Raw genomic sequence first — 19,082 nt, forward strand, 5'->3', positions numbered from 1 at the left:
TAGTGAATATGCTCAGAAGGCAAAGGATAAAATCCTATGTTGCCAAAGCTAACAAAATGAATATAAAATGATGGAGGGGAATGCATGGGAGATTATTGTCCGAGATAATCTCAATTGAAATAGGAATCTGCTGCAGGCAAGCTGCTATTTTGAAACATCACAGGCAGCAGCAAAGCAAAAGCCCATAAATAAATAGTTCATGATGGAAGGATGTTGGTTTCATGCTGACTAGTGCAGCCTCATATTTTTGCCTTTAGACTGCTCTGGGAAAGTTTGCTTCTTGCTACATTTGGATAACCACCACTCTCTATAGTCAGACAACAGGGCCTTCCTTACCTGTGGCCCCTTCCTGACCTAGTTTTGCTGAGGGAGCAAACCTCAGGAGGGGTCATGTTTCGGGCCGTGGAACCCCAGCCACAGCTGATTGGAGTAGAGGGGAACCCCCGACTTACCAGAAGCCAACACCAACGCTAATAACTTATAAAGTGGCCTGTTGATAAAAGCTCTGTTCCCCCATTCCGCAAACAAACAGCAGATTAGCTGGTGGTGATTAGCTAGGCCAATCATATTTTCTCTTTGGGGACTTGGAACTGGGAAATACAAGAGACTCAGTCAGAGTAGTTTTATCTGTGTATTAGAATATAAACTCCATGAGGTCTTTGCCTGTGTGTCTACTACTGTATACTTAATACTAAGAATGGGCTGGCACAGAACAGTTGCTCAATAAATGGTTACTGAATGGATGGATGAACGAATGAATGACTAAAGGATCACACTAATAGAGAAGTGCTACAGCAGTGGTTCTCAGGCTTGGATATGTATCAGGATCATTACAGAACTCTGAAAATACAGAAGTCCAGTGCTAGTTTACGTCAATGAACCTGGGTCCCTGTGGTCTTTACTTTCCAGCTGATTCTGATACACACAAACTCTGAGAACCACCACACTGGAATAATGCTCAATAAATGCTGTTTTGTGGGCAGAGAGCCAATGAGAATCTCTACAGCTGAGAGCGATCCTCCCGACAACCACAGCCATGAGGCCCAATTTATACTGATGTTCTTGTGTTTCTTTCATATTCCCATCACCTTTATTGCCAAACCTTTTATTTAGTTTTTTTTTTAACGTTTATTTATTTTTGAGACAGAGAGAGAGACAGAGCATGAACGGGGGAGGGGCAGAGAGAGAGAGAGAGAGAGAGAGAGGGAGACACAGAATCCGAAACAGGCTCCAGGCTCTGAGCTGTCAGCACAGGGCCCGACGCGGGGCTCGAACTCACGGACCGCGAGATCATGACCTGAGCTGAAGTCGGACGCTTAACTGACAGAGCCACCCAGGCGCCCCTATTTAGTTTTTTTTTTTTAACAAAAAAATTTTTTTGGACTTACGGAAAAGTGGCAGATAGTATAGAGAGTTCCCATATGCCTTTTACTCAGTTTCTCCCATTGTTAGCATCTCACATAACCATGGTACATTTGTCAAAATCAAGGACCAACATCTGAACCTTACTGTTAACTAAGTTCTAAACTTTATTTAAATTTCTTAAGTTTTTCCACTAATGTTTTTCTGTTCCAGGATGCAATTCAGGATCCTATACCACAGTTAGTTGCCCTATCTCCTTAGTCTTCTTTGGTTTGTGCAGTGTCTCAGACTCTCCTGATTTTCAGGACCTAGATACTTTCAAAGAGCACTGGTCAGGTATTTTGCAGAATATACCTGTGTTTAGGTGTGTCTAATGTTTTTCTCATGATTAGACGGGGCTTGTAGGTTTGGGGGAGGAATCCCATAGAGGCGAGGTGCCCTTTTCATTATATCAGCAGTTCATGCCAGTAACATGACTCATTACTGTTGATGTTACCCTTGATCACTTTGTTAAGGTGCTGTCCGACTTAATAGTAAAATTACTATTTTTCCCTTTCCCCTGGAAACAAGTCACTAAATCTAGCTCATCCTCAAGTTCCACCTCCTGGAGGAGAGTATCCAAAGATACACTTCGGAATTCTTCTGTAAGAAATTTTGCCTCTTCTCTCCTATTTATTTAATCATTACATTTATATCAGTATGGACTCACATATACTTATTTTGTACTTTATCATCTAGTACTTCATTATTCAATACTGATAGGAATGCAGAATGATGTATTTTGTTCAAATTGTTGCAGCTTTGCCCACCGAGACCACTTTCAGTTCAGCTTCGGTGTCCCTTTGGCAGGCTCTCCTGTTGTTGTTTTTTTTTTGTTTTTTTTTTTTCAATATATGAAATTTATTGTCAAATTGGTTTCCATACAACACCCAGTGCTCATCCCAAAAGGTGTCCTCCTCAATACCCATCACCCACCCTCCCCTCCCTCCCACCCCCCATCAACCCTCAGTTTGTTCTCAGTTTGTTTTTTTTTTTTAATTTTTAACGTTTATTTATTTTTGAGACAGACAGAGAGAGACAGAGCATGAACAGGGGAGGAGCAGAGAGAGAGGGAGACACAGAATCTGAAACAGGCTCCAGGCTCTGAGCTGTCAGCACAGAGCCTGACGCGGGGCTCGAACTCACGGACCGTGAGATCATGACCTGAGCCGAAGCTGGACGCTTAACCAACCGAGCCACCCAGGCGCCCCTGTTCTCAGTTTTTAAGAGTCTCTTATGCTTTGGCTGTCTCCCACTCTAACCTGTTTTTTTTTTTTTTTCCTTCCCCTCCCCCATGGGTTTCTGTTAAGTTTCTCAGGATCCACATAAGAGTGAAACCATATGGTATCTGTCTTTCTCTGTATGGCTTATTTCACTTAGCATCACACTCTCCAGTTCCATCCACGTTGCTACAAAGGGCCACATTTCATTCTTTCTCATTGCCACCTAGTATTCCATTGTGTATATAAACCACAATTTCTTTATCCATTCATCAGTTGATGGACATTTAGTCTCTTTCCACAATTTGGCTATTGTTGAGAGTGCTGCTATCAACATTGGGGTACAAGTGCCCCTATGCATCAGTACTCCTGTATCCCTTGTTTTTTGTATGTGATAAAATACACATAACATAAAGTCTATCGTCTTAACCATTTCTAAGTGTACTGCTCAGTGATATTAAGTACATTCATATTGTTGTGCAAACACACAACACATTGAGTATTTCTGTACTTTCTGGTATTGCAGAATGTTCCAGTCTTATCTTGTATTTTTTCTGTTTTAGCCCTAGAATCAGCCCATTCCTCCAAGTCCAGCTTCCTTTAATTGGAGAATGATATTTAAAAACCAAGATCCGGGCTCTGGGTGTGTTCCTTGCTATTGAAGTGTCACTGCTTCTAGACGTTCTCCTCAGACAGAGCTAGGAAACATGAAAATATATTGATCTATAAGTATTTAATATAGTTAAGATAATTAAATATCTATAATTATTTCTATGTCTATCTGTGTCTATATTAAACTGAATATGAGGCCACACCGTCTCTGACTCTAATTGAGCCCCACAGGATTCATTTTAGCACTTTCCCTCTGCTTATTTGTAACTTCTTTGTCTGACAGTGAGAGACCTAGCTCTCATTATCTACCATTTATGTACTTATTTTTTCAACTTCACTATACATATGAAATCGTTTGAGAATTGTTAATATTTACTCCTATAAGAAGCAAATTTATCAACTAGCGTGCCATATTTATATAGTTTTCTCTCTTTAGCTTTATGATTTCCAGTCAAAACACCATTTTCCAAAGTCATTTAGGTCAGCTCCATTTTACCCCCCTACCCTCTTCAGTGTGATCTATGAAGATAAATGATATGTATGTCAGATATATACAATCTTCACCTGTACAATAAGTTAGATTCATTAGCTCCAGTCGACATTCCATCCTAGGATTCCCTGACATTATGGTGTGATTTTCTTCTGATTTGCACACATCGTAATTCACTCTTTATGATGTACAGTTCTATAGGTTTTTACAAATGCATGCGTCTACCATCGTATTACCATACAGAACATTTCCATCTCCCTAAAAATTTCCTTGGGTGATACACCACTTCCCCTTCTTTTAACCTCTGGCAACCACTAATCGGTTTTCCAATGTTATAGTTTTGCCTTTCCCAGAATATCATATGAATGGAATTATACATTGCGTAGACCTTTGGTCTGGCTTCGTTCACTTAGCAAAATCCATTTAAGAGTCATGCATACTGTGTGTGTCTGTAGGTCATTCCTTTTTATTACTGAATAGTATCCCATTCTACGGATGTACCCTAATTTGTTTTCCATTTACTTAAAGGGCATCTTGATTGCTCCCAGTTTTTGACACGTATCAATAAAAGTGCTATAAGCTTTCACATATAGATTTTGTGAGAACATGAATTTTCACGGGTAAATACCTAGGCGTGGGTTTGCTGGATTGTATGGTAGATTTCTGTTGAACTTGATAAGAATCTGATACTGTCTTCCAAGGGGTCTGCACTACTTTGCATTCCCACTAGCTATGAACATGCATTCCTGTTGTTCTGCATTCTCACCGGCATCTGGTATTGTCAGTTTGGGGATTTTAAACATTCTATTAGTTATGTAGTAGCATCTCGTTATGGTTTAAATTTGCATTTCCCTAATGACAAATGCTATTGAATATCTTTTCATATACTTACATACCATCCATATATCTTCCTTGGCAAAGTGTCTGTTCATATATTTTGTCCATTTTAAAATTATTTCTTTTCATACTGTTGAGTTTTAAGCGGTCTTTATAAGAATAAAGATCTGGATGTGAATCCCTACCAAAAATGTGACTTACACTCAGGTTTTGGCTTGTCTTTTCATTCTCTTGTCAACCACAGACATTTTTCATTTTTATAAAGTCCAATTTAGCACTTTTTTTTATGTATCGCACTTTTGGCATTATATCTAAAAACTTATCACCAAACCCGAGGTCACACAAATTTTCTGCTATGTTTTCTAAAAGTTTTATAGTTTTACATTTTACATTTAGGTCTATGATCCATTTTGAGTTACATGAGGTGTATTTTGAGGCCCACTTTTTGTGTGTGTCTGGACATCCAAATGTCCCAGCACGGTATGGTGAAATGACTGTCCTTTCTCCACTGAATTGTCTTGGCACTTTTGTCAAAGAGAATCTCTAGAGCTGGGTATGATCTTTCCAGCAAACAAACTCAGTGCTAAGGCCCTAAATGTAGTAATGCCCTGGCATTTCTTTGAGGTTTCCATCACCTTTATTACCACATGTAGTTTTTAACTAAAACCTCTATTTCTCAAGGTAGCCTGTTTTGTTGTTGTTGTTTGGTTTTGCTTTTGTAGGTAAAAGAATTCCCAGGTCTATTTCTTTCATCTGCCTCCTAGCAGTGAGTCTTTCCTGCAACTTTGTGGGTCTCTAATTTTAAGGAACGAGTGCTCAGGTTAATTATTACCTGTGGATCCTTTGAAGATAAAAGGTGCTGGTAAGTAGTGCCAGTGAGTAGTGCAGTTAGAACAATATTGACTTTATGATACCTGCTTTACTTCCCTGATGGGTTTTTTTTTCCTTGATATTGTAGAGAGATGGAAATTTAGGAGTTGTACTGAATTACTCCCTCAGAACACAGAAGAGGTTGGTGGACTTCTGCATGGTCCTGGGTGATAGAGAGGAATCAATCTTGCCTTCCCAGGCAAATTTATTTCTCCATGCCCCTGCTCCTGATCATGGGACAATGTAAATCATGTCGTTAAAGCACAATGTGGACAGTGGTGTTGGGGTGATTGTTGACAGTCTCTGTGTAAATATCACAGTGTGTCAAGGGGCTTTCAGGGACTTACAAGGGGTTGATAACACATTATTCCTCATTTCCCCCTGGAAATAACCTAAGGAGATAGCTGTTTCATGTGAAGACAAATTCTTTTTCCCTCATGATACTTAAATCACACATGGGTGAGATAGTCATCCTTAGTCAAATTGCTTTCCAGCTGTGGAGCTGTGAAATCAAACCTGTCATGTGCTTTCAAAATTAATCAAGGATTGGCAAACTTTTTCTGTAAAAGAGCAGATAGCAAATATTTTAGGCTTTGCAGCCCCTACATCTCTATAGCAATTACTTAACTCTGCCATTGTATACAGTGAAGACAGCAATTAACAATAAGTAAATGAGTGGGTGTGGCTGTGTTCCAATGAAACTTTGTTCACAAAAGCAGCATGCACTGGACTTGGCCCACAGTCGATAGTTTGCTGACCCCTGAACTAGACAAATCAATTTGCCTAGTTAAAAAAAAAGTCTCAGTTTTTATTGGGATCTTGTTAAATTTATAGAGTAGAGAGAAGTTAAACACCACACATCCAGTGATCTCACTCCTAGATATTTACAGAAGATGAATGCCTAGACAAAATGTTCATACAAAACCTAAACACAAATGTTTACAAAAGCTTTATTTATAATCATCAAGACTGGAAACAACCCAGGGGCTCCTGGGTGGCTCAGTCTGTTGAATGCCTGACTTTTGATTTTGGCTCAGGTCATAATCCCAGGGTTGTGGGATGAAGCCTCATGTCAGGCTCTGCATTTAGTGTGGAGTCTGCTTAAGAGTCTCTCTCACTCTCAATCTCTCTCTCTCTCTCTCTCCCTCTGCCCCTCTCCCCTGCTTGTGTGCACTTGCTCTCTCTTTAAAAAAAAAAAAAAAGACGGAAAACAACACAATGTCCATCAACTGATAAATCACTAAACAAATTGTGGTGCATCTAAACAATGGAATATCACTCAGAAATAAAAAGGAACAAACTACTGTTAAAACATAATACTCAAAAGTATTATGTTAAGTGAAAGAAGCCAAACATAAAAGCAACATGCTATGTAGGGTCTATGTATAGGTCATTCTAGGTAAAGCAAAATTATAGGGACAGAAAACATTAGTCCTTGCCAGGACATGGAAGTGGGGGAAGGGAATTAATTATAATTCCTGATTAAAGTGTCAGCTTGGCCACAAGCATACGTATTTCCATCTTATATGAATCTAACTGCACAGGAATATCTTTTATAACAGTTGGATTTTTTGACTGAAACTTATTGTTTTATTAGAAAATTTAAATTCTTGGGGTGCCTGGGTGGCTCAGTAGGTTAAAGTGTCTGACTTCAGCTCAGGTCATGATCTCACAGTTCGTGGGTTCAAGCCTCCTGTCGGGCTCTGTGCTGACAGCTCAGAACCTGGAGCCTGCTTCAGATTCTGTGTGTGTCTCTCTCTCTCTGCTCCTCCCCCACTTGTGCTCTGTCTCTGTCTCTCAAAAAAAAAAAAAAAAAAAAAACATTAAAAAATTAAAAAAATAAAGTAGATGGGAGAAAATCAAGAAACTGTTTATAGAGGACGTAACCATGGTTGTGATGCAAAACAAGCCAAATGTATTTCTATATATAATGGGTCTCTCTCTATAAGAGGTTGGGTAATGCTTCTGTGACTTCCCAAATCAGGATGAGTTTGGGTGTATGGGTTGGGGAAGGACTTGGGAGAGGTGGATTCCTCTGTGTAATGAGGTGAAGAATTAGAATACTAGGGAAGGGTGGGGAGCAGGAGGAGAGAAGAGATTAACATTGGCATGGGGGACATGTGAGTGGGTGGAGGAAGAAGACCTGAGAGCCCTCAGGGCAGAGCACCCTAAAAGGGTCTCCCTCTGACTCTGAGTGCTCTGCATTCAACCAACTAATTGTCTAACCAATCAAGCAGGCTTTGAGGGTCAGAGTTGTCCAAGTAGGGACAGGAGGGTCCACACCCCCAGGGAGTTTGTGTCCCCAGCCAGCACCTTCCAGCATTAGCCAAGGATATCATGTTCCTTAGGACACCCCCACCATTGCCCTACACTCTGTTTCTGGGGATGTGTCTCTATCAGTCAGCCAGGAAGTGCTTCTTCAGCCCTATTTTGGAGGAAAATTTCTTTCAATGAGACAGTTCAGTTCAGGTAGAGAAAATAGATGAGTTCTCATGCTAGTATATCCTTTGAAGAGAATATATTATAACCAAGGACATGTATTCTTTCTAAATATATCTGATTCTTCCAATGAAAGAGTGCGGTCTTCCCTCTGTGCCATGTTAGGGGTATAGGATCAGTATATCCTAGGAGTTTGGGCTTAGAGGAAGGAAGGGGCTAGCTTAAGCTGTGAGTGCCTGCTTTGCCTTCTAAAAGGTGACAAGGGGAATGGAGAGAGATTGACAGTGGTATTGCACACCCGTCCCCGTCCTGAGGTCTTCATTTGTGCCAGCTCAGCTGTCCTATTTAAAAAACACTTTGTGTTTTCATAATACATTTACAAAAATATACCAAAATAAAGCAAAACCAAAACAAAATTACTCTAAAAGCATTCAAGGGCTTGTCAAAGTGAAAAACAAACAGACAAACAAACAATAAAGAGTCCGCCCTAACAACTTGCTCTTTGATAGGTATGAATGGGAACATTTTCCTAAAATCAATGATACTTGTCTTTTGGAAACAGTTGCTGATGTCCAGTGGAGTCAGAGCAGGTAGATATTGGGTGAAAGGTGTACCTGAAAGAGGACTTCAACTACCTCCATTCTGACCTCAGTCTGTACTTTCTAAGTGATTAAGTTATTCTTTCCAGCTTATCACTTAACTCAGGCAAAAGACTCCACAGCGAAGCATCCCATATGGGAACCAAAACTACCCCTTAAGCAATAACAACCAACCTGACCTGACCTGACGTGACTGACCCCAAGACAATGATCAACTCGACTTTTACTGCCTACATCTATGTTATGTACACACTGACCTTTGTCCCACATTTTCTTTATATAAACCTAGAAGATATTTTCAGCACTTTGGAGACTGTCTTTGCAAAGTCTTCCTGGTGCTGGCCTCGCTGAAATAAATGCCTGTCTGGTTTCACCACCACTTATCTTGGATCTTGTCAGCAGCAAGTGGCCGAACCTGGTCCGTTTGGGACCCCTGGAGCCAGGATCTCTTGCACCCCTGTACCCCAGTTACAGATCTATGGAGGTGCTGATGTGGTAGACCCTGGGTTAGCCAGGGCAGGGCCAAGAATAGGGTAAGAGCTGCTTAAGGATCTATTGTGTCTTTGCTGTTAACCTCTCTGGGAACTGAACTTGGAATTCTACAACGAGTTCTCCCCACCAGGTGTGTATCTTGAGGAGGGGAAGCCCCACCCAAGGGAGGCTCTTCCTGGTACATGGCTTGATGACATCACTGCAGGGCAAAGGGATTGCTTGACCACCTCCGGTGGAAATGTTCATGGTGCAGCCACACAGCAACTGGGGGAGAGTGAGGGAAAAGCTGGGGATAGAGGTAATGGTAAAGGAAGAAAAATAATAAAGGCATGAAAGGCAAGAATGATCTAGTTGGTGGGGAAGAATAGAAGTGCTCCCGTCATCTCTAACCCTGAACACCCCCTGCACACACTTACATACAACTTAACTCAGGCTTTGGATCCTTGAGACTGATCAGCACAATGAGATAGTGGAAGTACTTAGCGTTTCTCTTCGATCATAAAGAGAATGTTTGATCATAAAGGAATGTTGTCAGGCCATCAACTTCTTTGGGGAGGGTAACTTTAGTCCCTTCCTTCTAAAGGGGAACAGAATTTGCTGAATTTGATCACTACTGTTTTGTTAGGACTGGCTGTCCCACATGGAAACCCATAAATGCCAGAACCTGGCGATGATGGAGATGACTCACAGGCACCATCTTTGCTCTCGATGTTTCCTGCTGAGAAGACCCCTCTTTCTTTAGTGAACACTGCTCATCTTTCAAACTGAGCTCAAGCATCACTACAGGAAGCCTTCCTTGACCATCTGACCAAAAATCCTGTTTACTAGATTTTTATATGATAAAAGTGACACGTGCTTACTTTAAAATGATACAAAGATATATAATTAAAATAATAAAAAGTCCACTAACTCTTGCTCTCGAACTCTACTCCTCTGAGATAACCATGTTGAGCTTGGTACGTATAGTTCCACTTCTTTCCTTGCCAAATATAAACTGATACACACCTATGTACAAACACTTGCTTGTTCTTTTCCTCCCCCCACTTGCCGCCCCCACACAAAGTCACATTATACCAGGACTCTGCAGTTTGCTTTCCCTTTTCCTTTCTTTAATAATATCACATAGACATTTTCTATTTTAATAGCAATGTCGCAGCTCACAATTTGATACTTGTTACAATGCCTGATTTTAATTTTTAAAAAAAACCTGCTGTACTGTCTAAGACTTCTGAAACAAGATGATTGCCGGTGGTATCTTACTTCTGCTTTACATGGAAATGTAGTAAACAATTTATTTAATACGATGTTTGTTTTTAGTTTTTGCTAACTAATCTTTATCATGGGTGAGATGGAATCCTGCTAATCCCACTTCAAATTTGTATTAGGAGAAGCTGCAGAATTTTTTCAAGTGACTTTTTGACATATTTCCATTTTACCCATTTTACCCTTTTCTATGTAACTTATTATGTTTATAAGTTTAAAAAATTTTTTTAAATGTTTTTAAGTTAAAAAATTTTTTTTTAATTTTTATGCATTTTGCATTCTTGGAATAAACCTTTGTGGTCATGGTATCATTTTGTGACTTTACCGCTGAATTACATTTGCAATACACTATTTTACTTGTTTAGAAAATTTAAATCTATATAACTGAAATTGCTCTGTAGGTTTTTTCTATTTATCAACCTCTGTGCCTCTCTAGCATCCTAGTCATAACTCTATCATAGTACTTATTACCTTGATGAAAACTGTGTATCTAACTGTCTATGCATCAACAACCAGAGAACAGGGAGGAGGTCATATTCAGCTTTCTGTCCTTTGTGCCAAGCACAATGCCTAGGGCTTGGTAGAAGCTTGAGGCATCTGTGTTGAATGAAGGAATGAAAAGCTTTTAGAAATATTTTCCTTTAATTTTAATACTGTTTGTAGTTTGCCATATGCTATCTTTAGATTTCTTTTGTTCCAATGCCAGTAATGTCCACGTTTCTATCCTCACTAGTTCCTTTGCAGAAATACCATCACCGAATACAACACTGCACTTAAAATGAATAAACTAGGGCCACGTGTATCAGCACGGATAGATCTCAAAAGTATAAGGTTAAACAAAAAAAGCAAGGTTATGTATAGCATGACACTGTTTAGAGTTTTAAAAATGCAAACAATACCATGCGCTTGTGCTGGTTGTGTACTGTTGGCTTTCAACCCTACTGCGAGCCTTTCTGGGAACTCTTCTGGATTGCAAGGGGTCGGCAACCTGTGAACCGCATGTCACAGGCTCCGGTGAGGTTTTGCCAGGGCAAAGCATTGACAGGAGACTAAAAAACAGAAGAAAGGGAGAAGTCATTTTTCTGTCTGTGTAGGTTGTGTGTTTCCAGCAATGGCAGCACCAGCAAAAGGAGGAGGTGACTGAAAACGGGCATTTCAGTAGTATCAGGGGCTATTTTAGCAGCAGCAGTGCCAACCTGTACCAACCCAACGAGAAGGAAACCAAGTGAATAGCTACTCTGATCCCATTCTCCTCTTCCCCTCCACCTCTCACCAGTACTTCCCACAGGCCAAAACCAACCGGAAGTCAGAGATCAAGAGAGTACAGTGAGACAGTACAGCTCAGTTTTCTGAGCACAAAGAAACATGGAGAGCGGATCTGGGGGTGGGGGGCAAGTGGATGAAACTAAACATTATCCCATATGTTTCTCCAGCCCTTTCTATACCTTTGTAATTCTATTAAATCTCCCTTTGTGTGTAACACATAGAGTGGTTTCTATTTTCCTGACTGGACAGTAACTGATTTAGTCTAGTTTAGGGATACCAACATATACAGCAAAGGAAAAATAACTTGCATAGGAATAATAAACTCCATGTTCAAGATAATAGTTACTTCTCAATGGAAGAAAACAGAATGGAATTGGGGACAAATACACAGGCAGCATCCTGTATATCTGAAATATTTAATTTCTTAAGCTGGAAGTGGAAACTATGGATATTTTTAATGTTATTCTGTTTGTTATATTATTCTCTATTTTTTATATGCCAGAACTATTTAGCCATCCTAATGATTACATATGTGTGTGTATATATATGAATAAGCCAATGAATAAACAAATGAAAACACCTGACTCTGAATTCTGACTCTATCATTTAATAGTTATTTGAACTGAGGTAAGTTAAGCTACTTAAGTCTCTTGAGTCTTTGCATGCTCATCCATAAGGCTAAGAACATACCTTACGAGACTATTGTGATAAGTGGAAGAATATATGTAAAAAGGCCCTAGCACAGTGCCTAATACAGGACAAGCCCTTAGCAGATCATAGTTTCCTTCTTCCTGAACTTTCAGGAAGAATAAGGCCTTGATTTTGATAAATTTCAACAAGTGTGCTATGTCTCAAGGAGGTGTTTTCTTTCTTTTCTTTCTTTTTTAAAGCCTTTCATGTTCCTTCTCTGATCATAAGAGTGGTGGTTGTCCAATGTAGAAAATTTGAAAAATACATAAACATATAAGGATGAAAATAAAAATGCACTGTAGTTCTGCCCCTCATAAACTGTTATAACTGTATACAAGTATTCAAATTAGAATAATACTATATAGTTCTGTGACCTGGTTCTTTTTTTTTTAGCTTGTATATTTCTATTTTTATTGAGAACTTTTAACAACTTTCTTGTTTTGGGGGAGGCAGTGTCATCTAGTTGACGGAACGAGGGGGCCGGGTATAGAATTTGACAGTTGTTACCAGTTGGCTGGTGACCTTTAGCAACTCACCCACTGATTTTATGTGAGGGCAGAGGAGTTTCACAAAAAGAAGAGATGAGGTGTGATATTTAAGGCGTTAAAGCCTCAGTCTACCTGGTTTTATAGCTTTAATTTTTACAAAGAATTTGAATATATCAGTATAGCTTATTTCTTTTTTAAGGCGGAAGAAAAATACAAGGAGAAAAAAGTCAGTAGTATGAACTGAAGAACAATCCATGCAAAAGCTGAAAATTATCAACTGTTATCATCTTAACTTTGAGTTATCCCAACACTTTAAAAAAATCTTTGGTTTGTTTTTCTTTCCTAATAAGGATTACTAGTAACATTAACCATTTATTATTTGGGAGATCATGAAAATTTAAGGTAAATACAATCTATTTTCTTTAGCTGGAAAAGAAATTGCTTTATAACGAATGAATTTACACAACAGTATCATTAAATACGGGGACTTTAAAGAGACAAATAATATATTGAACTATTTTAGAAAGTACACACAGGACAAACACATATTTTATCTGAATATATTCTAATGGCTACTTTTTAAGAAATTTTAAACATTCTGCCATTTATTTCACTGACCTATTGTTGACAGTGGCTGATGAAATTTTCATTTTTTGCATGTATTGCTTGCTGGGTTTCCTTCATCACAAGCTCGATCTTTGTCTTTTCTTTTTTTTTAATTTTATTTTTTATTTTTTAAAATTTACATCCCAATTAGTTAGCATATAGTGCAACAATGATTTCAGGAGTAGGTTCCTTAGTGCCCCTTACCCATTTAGCCCATCTGCCTTCCCACAACCCCTCCCGTAACCCTCGGTTTGTTCTCCATATTTATGAGTCTCTTCTGTTTTGTCCCCCTCACTGTTTTTATATTATTTTTGTTTCCCTTCCCTTATGTTCATCTGTTTTGTCTCTTAAAGTCCTCATATGAGTGAAGTCATATGATTTTTGTCTTTCTCTAATTTCACTTAGCATAATACCTTCCAGTTCCATCCATGTAGTTGCAAATGGCAAGATTTCATTCTTTTTGATTGCCAAGTAATACTCCATTGTATATATAGACCACATCTTCTTTATCTATTCATCCATCAGTGGACATTTGGGCTCTTTCCATACTTTGGCTATTGTTGATAGTGCTGCTATAAACAGGGGGGTGCATGTGTCCCTTCGAAACAGCACACCTGTATCCTGTGGACAAATGCCTAGTAGTGCAATTGCTGGGTCATAGGGTAGTTCTATTTTTAGTTTTTTGAGGAACCTCCATGCTGTTTTCCAGAGTGGCTGCACCAGCTTGCATTCCCATGTGACATGGTTCTTTAACTTCACAAGATAAACATTTTCCTGTATCAAATATTTTATGATGTCACTTCTGCTGGCTGTGTAATATTCAAGGGGTTGGGATGTTTAGATTTTTCTAATATTTCACTAATATAATTAATTGTGCAATGAACTTCCTTCTTGATAAACCTTTCCCACATTTCTCACTATTTCCTTGGACAAAATACTTGTGGAAATCCTGGTCAAATTGTATGTGCACTTGATGACATCTTATGGCTATGGCTATCTTGTTTTCCAGAAAGACTGTAAAGAAAGTAAGAAAAATTGTACCAATTTATACTGCCTCTAGCAATGCTGGAGAGCACTACTTTTCCACATCAGGAAGATACTTTTAAAAAGAGAAGTTGGAACAGACATGGACTTACCAGTGGAATCTATAGCAATAATTCCAACTGGCTTAATGTTTAAAGAATACCAGCAAAGTGCCATAACTATACAGAGGAAAGGACTTCCACGGGCCACTGAAATCTAATTTTAACAGGTTGCCACACAGAGGGATCCCAGTCGAAGTTTTAAGCGTCAATTGCTATCTGGAATCAACTATAAACATGGACACCAGTTGGATGTGATTTGGGAACCAGCTAATCTGTGGATTTTCTAAATCCAGACCTGATAGTGATACAGTTGGGAAATAATGCAGAACAAGACAAGCACTCTGCTCCTGGCCAAGGCCTGCGACTTCGACTTCCTGTGTCTTGAACATTCACCTCTAACCTTTCCCCTGCCTCCAGTTTGAAGGGCCTGAGACCCACTCTGAAGTGGTTAAATCAGAAAAAAAGGAAGATAGCAAAAAGCATCAGCTAATAAGAGCTTCCACTCTTTGTTAATTAATTTCTGCAACTCTAACCCTCTGGCATCTGCCAGCTTCACTCTGTATTGGAGCCAATGAATTTCAAAAATAATTAAAGTTAATGAACTGCTCTTTGTGATAGGACCCTGAAAACTTAACAGCCATAATTAGTAGGAAGTGCAAAGTGGGGAAAGCGTCACTTGCTGATAAACAGAATTTCCTCATCTTGTTGATACAAGAGTCCTGGCCATATGTGAAAGTGATGCTCTATTGAGTCAAAGGAGATGTATGACTGGGTTTACAAATTGAAAGTAAATGAAGGACAAGTACTGATCTTGAAAATGATCTCCCTAGGCTAAAATCAGACCCCTCTCCCAACATTCCACAATTATTGTATCAAAATGTCAGTAAGAATTCATGCATGATAAAGTGTCCAGCAACCTTAGAGGGTCAGTCATCCCAGCCAAAGTAGGGCATCGAACTTTCCATCCTTTAGTAACCAAAACAAACAGGAAAATTAATGAGTGCTGAGAAGTCAAACACTAAATTGATGGTAGCTCTCTGAATTCAGTTTGGGAAGGATTTTTCAGTGTGAATTTCTTTAAAGCAAATGCAAATAAAGAGTCTGGAAATAGTGGGAAAAGCTCCATGGCTGGAAGGAAGTGACACATCTGAGCAGGTGGAACCTCACCTAGATGTGGGGTTTCCCAAGGGATTATACACATGCCTGCATTCTACTGTAAGGCGATTTTATTTATTTATTTTTAAAGATTTTACTGTTAAGTGATCTGTACACCCAGCGTGGGGCTTGAACTCACAACCCAAGAGCAAGAGTTGCATGCTCCACCAACTGAGCCAGCCAGGCTCCCCAGTAAGATGACTTTACATGGTAAAGGGTCAAACATGTTTTTTCAGCTTAATAGTTACAGATTAATTGTAATTCATATTTAAACCATTCAACTAGCACGGCAAAACCTTCATTTCACAAGTGAACTTTTTCTTTCAAAATGAACACATTTAGGGGTCCCTGGGTGGCTCAGTTGGTTAAGCAGCCGGCTCTTGCTTTTGGCTCAGGTCATGATCTCACAGTTTCATGAGTTCGAGCCTTGCATCAGGCTCTGTACTGACAGAGCCTACTTGAAATTCTTCCTCTCTGCCCCTCCCCCACTTGTGCTCTCTCAAAATTGATAAGCTTAGAAAAATAAAATCATTAAAAAAATGTATCTCAGTTGAAAACATGAGATGAGTTTAAAAACTAAATATGAATGCAGGTAGAATTTGGTTCTGCCAAAATTTGAAAATCTGGAATGCTGTGGGAAATTTCAAGGTAGCTACTTTATAATCTTCTTTCTTGAGCTTTAAGATGTATATGTCATCAAATCTAAGGATATCTCGAGTATAAAATGAACCGTTATGAAGAAACAAGAAAATGCTGCCAACTAACTTACGGCCCATGTGCTCTGAGCACTTAGAATTTTATTTTATGTGTAACGAAAGCTCACTTTCAGACTTACTTGTCATTATTTTTTTTACAGCTGGAATGCTTCACAAATTTGCGTGTCGTCCTTGCGCAGGGGCCGTGCTCATCTTCTCTGTATCGTTTCAATTTTAGTGTATGTGCTGCCGAAGCGAGCGCAGCCATTTCTTTTTTAGTCACATATTACAGCGGTGTTTCTGTGCCTTCCTGTATGTGTAGTAAAGTAGGTTTTCATTTAGTCCATGCCACATTATGATCATTTTGAAGATGTTTTAACAATAAACCTCAAGTCCTGTGGTACTGACAATGCACATAACTCTAGGGAAGGGACAGCCAAGCACCTAAGACCACATTTTTGCACACAGAGGCAATGGCGCTGGCAATGCGTCTTTGCTGCACCTGATTTCAGAGGAATAAAAAGGCGGGAAAAAATGTGCGTCTTAGAATAGGTAACATGCACTAACACCTTCTTCAAGGTGCTCCTTAAAGGTCCCTGGGGATTGTTTCCTTTCTTAGGTCCGGGCTTTTTCCAGGAGCAGAGATCACCAACAGAGGTGAGGTAATTCAGAAAGCCTTAGAGGGAATAATGAGTTGGATGTCAGAACGCTGAGATACTTCCTACTATCTTGTGCTGCATGGGGTCCTAACTCAGTCAATAGCCAGGCTGGCGCAACTAGGCGACTTCATGCAACAAATCATCACTCAATTGTGATGAATATGTCAAATTCCCAATTAATTCAAGGGTAGAGCTTATGTAGGATTCACCTCTGTGGCTTCATCACCCACCATGCATTGCACAATATAGGTAATAGATGAAAGACGGTTGACAAGACTGCTAGTTGTAGACAATTCATAATTCCTCAGTGAAATAATAATGATCTTTCAGTAGTGATATCCTCTAATAACTGTTCACTGTGAGTGGAATTGTGAGAACTTATGATGAGCCGAAGCACTGTTCTAATTGCTTTACATTTCTTCAATTCTTTTGCTTTTTCTTCAATTTTTTTGTTTTTATTTATTTTTAAAAATTTTGTAGGGGCGCCTGGGTGGCTCAGTCGGTTGAGCGTCCGACTTCAGCTCAGGTCGCGATCTCACGGTTAGTGAGTTCGAGCCCCGCGTCAGGCTCTGGGCTGATGGCTCAGAGTCTGGAGCCTGCTTCCGATTCTGTGTCTCCCTCTCTCTCCCATTCATGCTCTGTCTCTCTCTGTCTCAAAAATAAATAAACATTAAAAAAATTTTTTTTTTTAATTTTGTAATTTTTTTTTTGAAAGAGACAGAGACAGAGTGTGAGTGGGGGTGGGGCCAAGAGAGAGGGAGACACAGAATCCAAAGCAGGCTCCAGGCCCTGAGCGGTCAGCACAGAGCCTGACGCCGGGCTCGAACTCACGAGCCATGAGATCATGACCTGAGCTGAAGTCGGATGCTTCACCGACTGAGCCACCCAGGCACCCCTAACTGCCTCACATTTCTTAATTAATTTACTACCTAACAATCCCCAAATTAGATACTATTATTATCTTGATTTTACATATGAGGAAGCTGAGGCACAGAGTCATCAGTTAACTCGCCCAGTTGTGACATTTCAGAGCTAGATTTGAACTCAGGCAATTTGGCTTAGCATTCATGCACTTAACCATTATACTTTATTGCCTCTACCATGTAATGCTTTACAGCTGTAATAAAAGAATAAAAGCAAATAGAATTCTCTAAACCTGCAGATACTTGGTAAATGTATAAAGTAAACCATGCTCTCTGGATTCTCCATAAACACTTATTTATTGATCGTTCAGAGAATGAGGCAGTAAGAAGTACTCCATGCCATGTTAAAATTAACGATAACAAAACCCATGCCATCAGCGAATGCACAGAAAAAGGATGGAAGACTGATCTTAAGACTGTGACCATGAAGTTAAGGCAAAATGTCAAACCAAGGCAAAAAGTTTCGGGCTCTCCAAAAAGCACCTATAGTGGATACACTAACTCAGCATGTAAAAATCCTCACATGTGCCAGCCGAGGGTTAAGTTCAGGCCTCCTTTTGACCACACAAGCCCTGAGACAGTATTTGGAATTTAGTGAGCTACAGCAATGAATTACCTCAAACTGAAATCAGATATGACGAAGTCTCGTCAGTGTCTGAATCCCGGCAGACTGTGGTGAATACTGTGTTAGGGAAGTTAATTAAACCAAGAAATTGAATTTTTCTTTTTTAAAGAAATGGCCATTGGGTGTTAATCAGCTATAAAGAAGAAAGCAGAAAGCCAAGGGGATCCGTAAAAGAGCTTTGCCCTGTAAGCACAGTTACCTCACCTCTGACCTCCATAACTGGCAAAGAATTTGGCTCTGGCAATATTCTTTGTGAAGCGAGCGGCTTGAATCACTGCCACCAGCCAATGAGTTTTCTCTACTCCAAATGAATTCTCCTGAACCACTGAAACTAAGGTCTATGTTCCTGAATGGCTATTATTTGGAAGATTTCTAGAGATACTGCAAAATCTGCTCCTGACCCCCACCCCCTTGCCTGGAAGCTGCAAGTCGTGGTATTTAGCCTCTGCTCCAATGGAACAAAACTCACAGAGAGGAAAAACTGGCTGGGCAAGTGATACACCCAGGGTGAAAATGGAAACTGCCTCGAAAAATTATGAAGACACACCCAAAATGAGCAAGTAATAAAGAAGGAGGGACTTATTTACTGTGCTACCTCTTACCTTTGAGAGAATCCACATGGCTGAAGTCCTGATTTTTTATTGCACCAGGGTGTGATATTTTGGGG

The 19,082-nt window shown here is 39.6% G+C and overlaps 1 non-coding gene across 1 annotated transcript; it reads right to left on the reverse strand.

Annotated features, from left to right (window-relative positions):
- Positions 1-16,363: 16,363 nt before the first annotated feature.
- LOC125911950 (U6 spliceosomal RNA) lies at positions 16,364-16,470 on the reverse strand. Its single transcript, XR_007454529.1, has one exon. It is a non-coding gene; the product is annotated as a U6 spliceosomal RNA (small nuclear RNA).
- Between the last annotated feature and the right edge of the window lie 2,612 nt (positions 16,471-19,082).

The sequence above is a fragment of the Panthera uncia genome, assembly GCF_023721935.1.
Source record: "Panthera uncia isolate 11264 chromosome C1 unlocalized genomic scaffold, Puncia_PCG_1.0 HiC_scaffold_3, whole genome shotgun sequence".
In the NCBI taxonomy this organism is placed as follows: domain Eukaryota; kingdom Metazoa; phylum Chordata; class Mammalia; order Carnivora; family Felidae; genus Panthera; species Panthera uncia.